A 9,191-nucleotide genomic window follows, 5' to 3' on the forward strand; every position below is an offset into this window, starting at 1 on the left:
CCTGCTTCTTGCTACCATTTTTTTTGTGTGTGTGTATGTGTGTGTGTGCGTTTAGTTTTTATTGCTGTGACCAAAATATTCGACAAGAAAAATTTAGAGGAGAAAACATTTATTTTGTCTCACAGTTTCAGGCATTCAGTCTATGGTCAGCTAATTCCATTGCTCTGGGCCTAAGGTGAAGCAGAACATCATGGTGGAAAGGCCTTGTAGAGGAGCACTGCTTTGCTAATGACTGTCAGGAGGGAGGGGGCGGGGGAGAAAGGGGAAAGTGGTTATAAAGGAGGCAATCCCTTCCAGGGAAATCCTCCAGTAACCCAAGGCTTCCAATCATCTACAGTTCACCTGACTATTCCTTCAGTGACACAGAATGTTTTTGGAGACACCTCATGTCCAAATAATAACATGGTGACCGATGGAATACATGCTCAGTGTGTTTCAGTACATGATTATTATTATCAGTATTTTGTATTTGCTCCAGAACTTGTAGCACCAGAAAAATGTAGAGGAGACACACACAAATACACACCAGCACACTCATCAGGTTAGCCCAAGGGAATTTTTGTTTATTAGGTTCCTAGTGTGCTCTTAAAATAAAAATAACATGTTAAAGCAAGTGCATATTGCTAATTTCAATCTGCCTCAACAGCAACCATCTGTTAAGGTAAAATTCAACTCACATTCCCAGCAGTGCAAGGCTTTACCTAATGCATGCAAGAACAGAAGGAAAATCTAAATTTAGAAATTAGGATGTTGGATAGAATATAGTGAGTGTCCTTTGAACAGATCAGTAGTCAGTTCTATATCTTCCTGTCCTAAGACATTTGATACATTTAAAATACATTTCTGGAAAATTCTTTTCTGGATCAAAATTTAAATGACTATGATTTTCTTAGAAGACTAAGAAAAAAAATTCCTAGATATCTGTGGGTTTTTTTTTTTTTGTGTGTGTGTGTGTGTGTACTTCTTAGTGTGTTTATCATCCTCAAAATTTTCCATTAGTAGAGGTTAGATGCAAAATTTTAAGTTCTTTCAAAGAGTCTCTGTCATGCCTTGAATAAAATCTATCACTTTTTTGTAAATTCCATTTTATGATATTATTTAAGTACTTTTAGCTGTCCTATACCTCTGAGAATGTGTTTATTTTTTGTTCTGCCATACTGGAAAATTTTAGTTCTCTTCTGGCAACTCCTAAATATTATTTTCTCTTTCTAGGTGAAAAAATTGGGCATTGCCATTTTTAATTTTATGAACTTTTTCTTCTTAAATACTACATTGGAACTATTTTTATTTTTACATTTGCCCATAAGATTTAATATTTCAAATTTGTAATAATTTTTCTGGTTTATTTTCTGACTTGTAGCATTTCAAATCACAGTTAGAAATTTCAACCTTAAGGTAAAACTGACATTTCATTGGTACCTAAATTCAATGATTTATCTTAGATATCTAATCAATCCTAGTCAATTAATTTTTTTTTTCTTCATACAGGAACTTTCCTAATAATTCCAGATATAAGTTGAATTCTAGATTTGGCTGACTTGGCTACAAAAATGTTATCTGCATCTTCACCGTACATTCCTCAATTTGACTCTGCTTTCTTTCTGATATTAAGATAATTTCACTAGTTCTATGCATTACACCTAGAGAAGAAACAGTTGAAAGTGAAGTAATGTAATAGCTCTTTCTATAATTTTTCCTTAGAAAAAAGTAACCTCACTTATGTGACAAATGAGATTTTCTTTCACTTATCTCTGCCATAATTTAGACTAATTCTTTTTATGCCAATTATTAATAAAGGACATTGAAAATCATAATTTGTTTAAACTAATTACCTGATTTTTAATGGATATTGGGAGCATTATATTATCTCCTTATTATTCTCAACTGCTGAATTTCCAATAATCTTTCAATGTATAAGTCTTCTGAAACTTCATGCCTGGCACACATAAACTCCTTCCCCTCTCCTTCTACCCATACTACCTATATAATGTACACCAAGTACTGACTTGTACACCAATATTTCTGCATAACATAGCTAACCTTTATATTTTTTTTTTGTTAGTTTGCAGAAATCTACTTATTATTGTTAGTTAGACATGAAATACTCACTCCAGGTTGAGGTTTACTATAGACTTCCAGTACCTTTGTGTAAGCATCAACAGGGGCCCACATAAATAGTCTTTTGTGATGGCATTACAAGAACCTCTGCTGTTTCTGTTTTTGTGTTATCAAGATTGACTTCATCTCAGCCAGATAAAAGTGTTTTCTTCTGCCTAGTTACATGGATATATTTACTATATCAATTATAAAAATATCACAAATTAATAATTTTGAAATATAGAAATTAATTTGATAACATGCATGCATATTGGATTTATTAGAAAAAAGCATGGAAAATACCAAAGCAGACTGAACATTTAAAGAAAAATATTATAAGATCTTTTTAAATCCACAAAACCTCAATAATCACATATTTATTTCATGGAGTAATATAGTCCATAATAGCAAATATGGAAACAAATATATGTATTAGATAAAGTCATTCTCTTCGTATATTTGCAGCTTCTAGATCCTCTAGAAGTGACTTATAACTTCACATAAAATCACTTTATCAATTTTTACTTTTTCAGCTTTTTTTGAAAAATTTTATTACATCTACATAAGAACTTATTTATATTAGAATGTACAATTTGGAAATGAAGATTTATAAATCTACATGATTATACACACAAAGATTCCTAACCTTATTATATGACAGAAAGTAGAATTTTCACATGGCAATTACATGAAATTCACACTTTCTTTTGAAAATTTCTGAGAGGCTTACTCATTTGCCATGTACATATGAAAATTAAGTATCTGTCAAAATTTTGTCTACCTAAACATAGACACAAATAAATAAAATTCTATATTTCAATCACCAGGTTTTTTTCTTAGTAGTACAAATGTATCTGGAAAGTTTTATCTGCTCAAGATTATAAAAATTTTCAAAACTCTGATTCTTTGATAAACAAATGAGAAGATAAAGATCTTACAATCCACCAGGTTTGTTGTTTCACTGAGGTCATCAAACACAGCAAAAATATAAGAGATCATCTGACTACTTATACCAGTTCTTGACATGCAATATGCTAATGAACAAACCATAGAAAAACAGGCTAGATTTAACTCTTAAAAGCCATACTTCCGGAATTTAGTATCTGTTACCTTCTTAATCTTAGGTGTGGGGCCATTTAACTTGACCTGGCAATTTGTAGACCTTATTTTATGAGAGAAGAACATGTAGGATTTAACAATAAAAAGAAACACTTGAAAATCAGGAGTTCTATTTCATGAAAAAGTAAATATAAAGAAGTTCAGGAGAGAACTTTAATGCTTTGAACATGAAAACACAGAAGCAAAATAAAAAATTTGGTTCTTCAGATAAACAATTTTAAACTTAATGAAATGATGGAGGGTAAATATGATAATACTCAATTGATTGAATTATTTAGTCATTTGGTCAGTAAAAGGTGAATACTGCCAATTTTGATCATGTACAAACCAACAGAATCAAGTTATATTATCATTTTAGGATCAAACAAACTATAACCAATCAAACTTAATCAGAACAAAAAACAAAAACAACAAAGAAAAATTTAACGATTAGTTTAAGAGTTTTAGAAAATTGAATACTATGTAGACTTGGTATGGGAGTTAGTTAAAAGTTTAAACCTGGGGCAGATGATGACCAACATTCAGCAGTAAGAGCTGACATAAAATTTTAGTTTCTCTTATTTTTCTCCTAGTTTGGGCAATTATTGCTTTTCCTTACTGAAGTGTATTACCAAGGTTGGTAACAGCATGGGAAGGATTGAAAAAAAAAAAAAAAAACCTTGCTGGCATAAAGCATTGAGAAAATAAGAATTGATAATAAACTATAGTGGGATAATCAGTTCCTAACTGTCTCCTCAAACACTGTAGATAATAACCTGGAATGATGACACTTTTCTGTACTATGATATGATAATATTATTACATATAATAATGATTTAGAACTGAATATATATATGAGTATATATATGTATATTGCATTGTGTATATATGTGTAACATTCATATAAATATTAGCATTGTGTATATAAGCAAAAATTAAACAATGGCAATACTGAAAAAATGCACATATATGTTATTTATTAAAATAAACCTTAGCATTAGTAAAATACACCTAGTAAGATTTTATGAAGACATAAGGAAGAGAAATAGCTAAGTGAAGCTTAAAAACAGATTATAAAATGAAAATGAGTAGTATGATACCAGTTGACTTTTGTGCTGGATATTAAGATATATTGTAAAGCCATAGCAATAGCAATGATGCTGAAGCAGAGCAAGCACAGGGAAACAGACATGGAGCAGAGTAAAAACTGTAAAGGTACATTTATATGTGCATGGAAAATTAGTAGAAGTGAAGATTGACCTCATAAATTAACAAGAAAATGAAAAGATTTTTAGAGATGTTAAAAAATTGACTCATTATAGAGGAAAAACATAAAACTGTAAATGTGAATGAAATAAAGTGAATTCAATATTAAATTCACTAAAAGTTAAAAGATCAACAACAACAGTTAAAAGTAAAAGTTAAAAGTAAAGTTAAAAGATCAACAACAATAAAAAAGAATAAGGATCATTCTTCACAGTTAACTTCTTATGTCATTCCAGAAGGGGGCACGAACAACCATGTTCATGGAGCAGTGTTCGTGGAACTAGGGAGAGGAAGGCAGTGGAGTCAGCCATCCCTGAACATGGGAAGAGGCATATGGCAGACTATTAGTGAAGAAGTAAGTATAGCAGACATAAACCTGATAAACTACATTAAACCATAATTTGTAATTGAGAATATGAAACTCTGTCTGGAAAGTAAGGTAAAAATCAAACATGACTATAGCATAAATTTAAGAGTTTAACATCTTTAACGTTAAGATTAACAATAAGCCAGGTGCCTTAGCACACACCTGTAATCCCAGCAGTTTTGGAGGCTGAAGCAGGATGATCAAGAGTTCAAAACCCAGTCTCAGCAACTGAAAGGTGCTAAGCAACTCAGTGAGACCCTGTCTTCAAATAAAATACAAAAAAGTAGGTCTGCAATGTGGCTCAGTGTTCAGCTGCCCCTGAGTTCAGTCCCTGATACCTGCCCATCACCCCTGCTCAAAAAAGATTAATCTTAATATTAAATTTAACTTTAAGAGTTTGATATATTTCTTTCTTTTTCAATTTTCTATTGATGGAAGACAAATTAGTTACCACTGCAAAGGACAAAACATTAAACTATACAATTCAACATTCATACCACAAAATAAAATAATGAGAAATCAGAAATGAAATCTACTCTGAAAGTAAAGCAGAAAGTTATTTCACATACTCATCCTCATAGAGAAAATATTGGGATATTGGGATAATCTAATCTTTGGAAATAAGTATGTTCTAGAAAATATATCTAATATTTTACCCTTAGTGTTATTGAACACAGAAACAGAAATGTGTGCTTGGTCCTAATATCACCTAAACTACAACGTGAGATTATATTCATTCTGTTCCAACCACTTTGTTTCAAAATTTGTCAAAGGTGTAAAAAGTAGTAAATACACAGAACCATTTCAAGAAAATATTTTATACTTTGATCCATACAAAATATGGTCCTACAAATTAAAACAACAAGGAGATATGACTAATAATTATCTATTAATATGGTTAAACCAAAGCAAACCAAACTAAAAGAAACAAAATAAAACAACAAAACAAAACAAAACATACCTGATAATATTTCTTCATGAAAGTATGGAGTCATTTATTGCTTCTGGGAAGACAAAATGCTATAAAAATGTTATAATACTTTGGAAGACAATTTGGCTGTGTTTTACAAAGCTCAACATAATATTATTGACCCAGCAATCATTCCCCTAAATCTTGCCCCTAGTGTAACTTAATGGAAAATATATTAATTTGTAAAAACCTACATATTGTTTAGAAAAGCTATTTTTATAGTAACCTAAAACCAGAAGTAAAGGAGATGTATTTCAGCAGGTGAATAAAATATGGAACAATGGAATATTATTCAATGATTTAAAAAAATAATAAAACAGGGCATAGTGGTAGATACCATTAATCCCAATTATTCAAGAGACTGAGGCAAGACGGTTGCAAAAGCACAAATTGAAGGCCAGTTGGGGAAACTTAGACCTCATTAAAGGAAAAAAAAAGAAGAGAAAGAAAGAAAAAAGACTGGAATGTAACTTAGTGGTAGAGCATGCCCTAGCATGTGCAAGGCCCTAGGTTCAATCCCCAGTTTTACAAATGAATTAATTAATTCATTAATTAATAGGTTCCCAATAACTTATTACATACTTTTTCATTATTAGCAGAAAGGAACATAAAAGGCTGTAGTCACAAAGTAATGATATGAAAATGTTAATTACCCACATTTGATCAATATACATTGTAAACATGAATTTATATAGTAGTAGTTATCACACTACTCCTCATGAATATGTACAATTATTATGTTAATAAAAATTTAAAGGAATATTTTAAAAGATGGAAATGCTAACTGCTATTATAATTACACATGGAATTCATACATTGAATTATGACAACATACTCTGCAAAGGGGTACAATTAACAGAATAAACTAAGACTGGGATAAAATATAAATGTATATTGTTAAATGAAAGAAACAAATCTGAAAAGACTTTATAATGTATTATTCCATTTATATAACATTTTGTTAAAAGCAAAAATGTGAAAATAATGAAGTGATCAGTGGTTTCCAGGAACTTAGGGAGAGGCGATCTTTTAATGGACAAAGCACAAGAGATATTTAAGGCAATGAAGTTATTCTGCATGATTCTGTGGTGGTGAACGTATAGCGTTATGCATTCATCAAAACTTATGAGCTTAAGAGTAGAAAATGAACCTCGTTATATGAAATTTAACATCCCAGGATTGAATGTAGAATGTGACAAAGCAACTTGTTAACAAATCTACAGAATGACCTCACTAAAGAGGGGAGACAAAAAGCTTCTCACCTAAGTAATTGAGAATGAGTAGACTCTCTATGACTAAAGGAAAAACAAATAACTACACTAGTGCTATAGTTGATAATTTTTTTTCTCATAGGGTACATCTTAAAAATTCTGATACAGTGCACATCAATTGAATGGAAAAATCAAGTAAATAAATGGCAGCATGTTTCTCACTGGTGGAGTGGTAGGTTACAGATGAGAAAATAGAGAAAGTTAGAATTACCCATGTAGGAATGAATTAATTTGAGACATAAATATGAACTCATGTTAGCTTAATGCAGAAATATATAGTTAAACACAGAAATTGTTAGAGGTATATGAGTATACATGGGTTAGTATACACACATGAATTTCCTCATTCTGTCAGTGAGAAGACCTTAGAAGCAAGACTACTTCAAGAGCAAGAGGTAGCTCTGAGAACTTGGATTCTAGTATCAAATTCCAATAAAAGGAAACGTGGTTGCTTAGAGAAATGGCCAGTTTTAGGAAGTGGGCATTAAATTTATAAATGGTCCTGGAGCACTTGGAACTGTCATAAAGTAAAAGAATTCTTTTAGCTGGATGTAATGGTACATGTCTGCAATTGCAGGGATTTGGGAAGCTGAGGCAGGAGGATCAGAGGTTCCTGGCCAGCCTGGGCTACTTGGTGGGACACTCTCTTAAATTAAAAAGCAAAAAGAATTAGAGGTAGAGCTAAGCAGTAAACTGTCCTCCAATTCAATCCCAGTACCAAACAACCCACAATGATAAACTCTTTAAATTTTTTACAGAACTAATTAAAAACAAACAAACAAACAAAAAAATGCACACACACACACACACACACGTAGTACAATTCTGTATAAACTGAAAAGGCTCCAAATAGCCAAAATACTGTTAAGAAGTGAAAATCTATAGATATCAGACTCCCTGATTTCAAAATATATTCCATAAATATATTTCAAAATATAATAATTAAAATAATATTTCACTTTCATAAACAAATTTATAGACCAATATAATTGAACAGAAAGCCCGGAAATCAATCTATGTATGTATGACCAAATGATTTACAGGAACAGAAAATGAGAAAAGGACAGACATTTCAACAAATGGCAGTGGGAAAACTTGATATTCAATTGCAAAATAGTGAAGTTGAACTTTATGACATACATAAAATTAGCTCAAAATGGATTAGACTTTAAATGTAAAGATTAAAACTAAAATGCTTAAGAAAAAATATAGGAAAAGACTTCTTGCTATTAATCTCAACAATAATTTATTTTTTTTTCTCAACAATAATTTCATATGTATAATATAAACAGCACAGCAACAAAAGAAAAATAGACAAATAGGAATACATCAAACTAAAATGCTTTTACCTAGTAATGGAAATAATTATAGAGTAAAAATACAACTTACACAGTGAGAGAAAAAATTTGCAAACCATATATCAGATAATAGGTTATTTTTGAAAATATAAGGAACTCCTGAAAGTAAATTACTAGAATAATGAATAACCTCACATTAAAAACTGGGGTAATTACTTGAATAGACATTCCTCTAAGAACTTATGATAGCCAACACCAGCTGTATAAAAATATGATCAAAGTTACTAATCTTCAGGAAGATGCAAACAAAAACACAATGACTTATCACCTAACACCTATTAGGATGGTTCATGTTAAAAAGTTAAAAAAAAAAAAAAAAACATTGGTGAGGTTGTGCATCAACAGATTTGGATGATCCCGTAGGCTCACTAAAACATTGTTCATAATAACCAAGATGTAGAAACAACCAAAATTTCCATTGACACATAAATGGACAAAGAAAATGTGGTATACATGTAAAACAAATGTTACTCAGTATTAAAAAAGTAGGAAATCCCACAATATATAACAACCTAGATAAACCTTGATGTCATTATGTAAGTGAAATAGACCAGTCGCAGAATGACAAAATACTCTATGATTCCATCTACCTGAAATAATCAAACTCAGAATCAAAGACTAGATTGTTCATTGCCAGAGGTTGAAGGAAGAGAAATAGGAAATTACTTTCTAATAGGCATAACTCTCAATTGTGTAAGATGAATAAGTATAGAGACCCAATCTTACTCTTTACATAGTTTTTAATACTGTACTGAACATTTAAA

This window comes from Marmota flaviventris, chromosome 13 (genome assembly GCF_047511675.1).
Source record: "Marmota flaviventris isolate mMarFla1 chromosome 13, mMarFla1.hap1, whole genome shotgun sequence".
Lineage (NCBI taxonomy): Eukaryota > Metazoa > Chordata > Mammalia > Rodentia > Sciuridae > Marmota > Marmota flaviventris.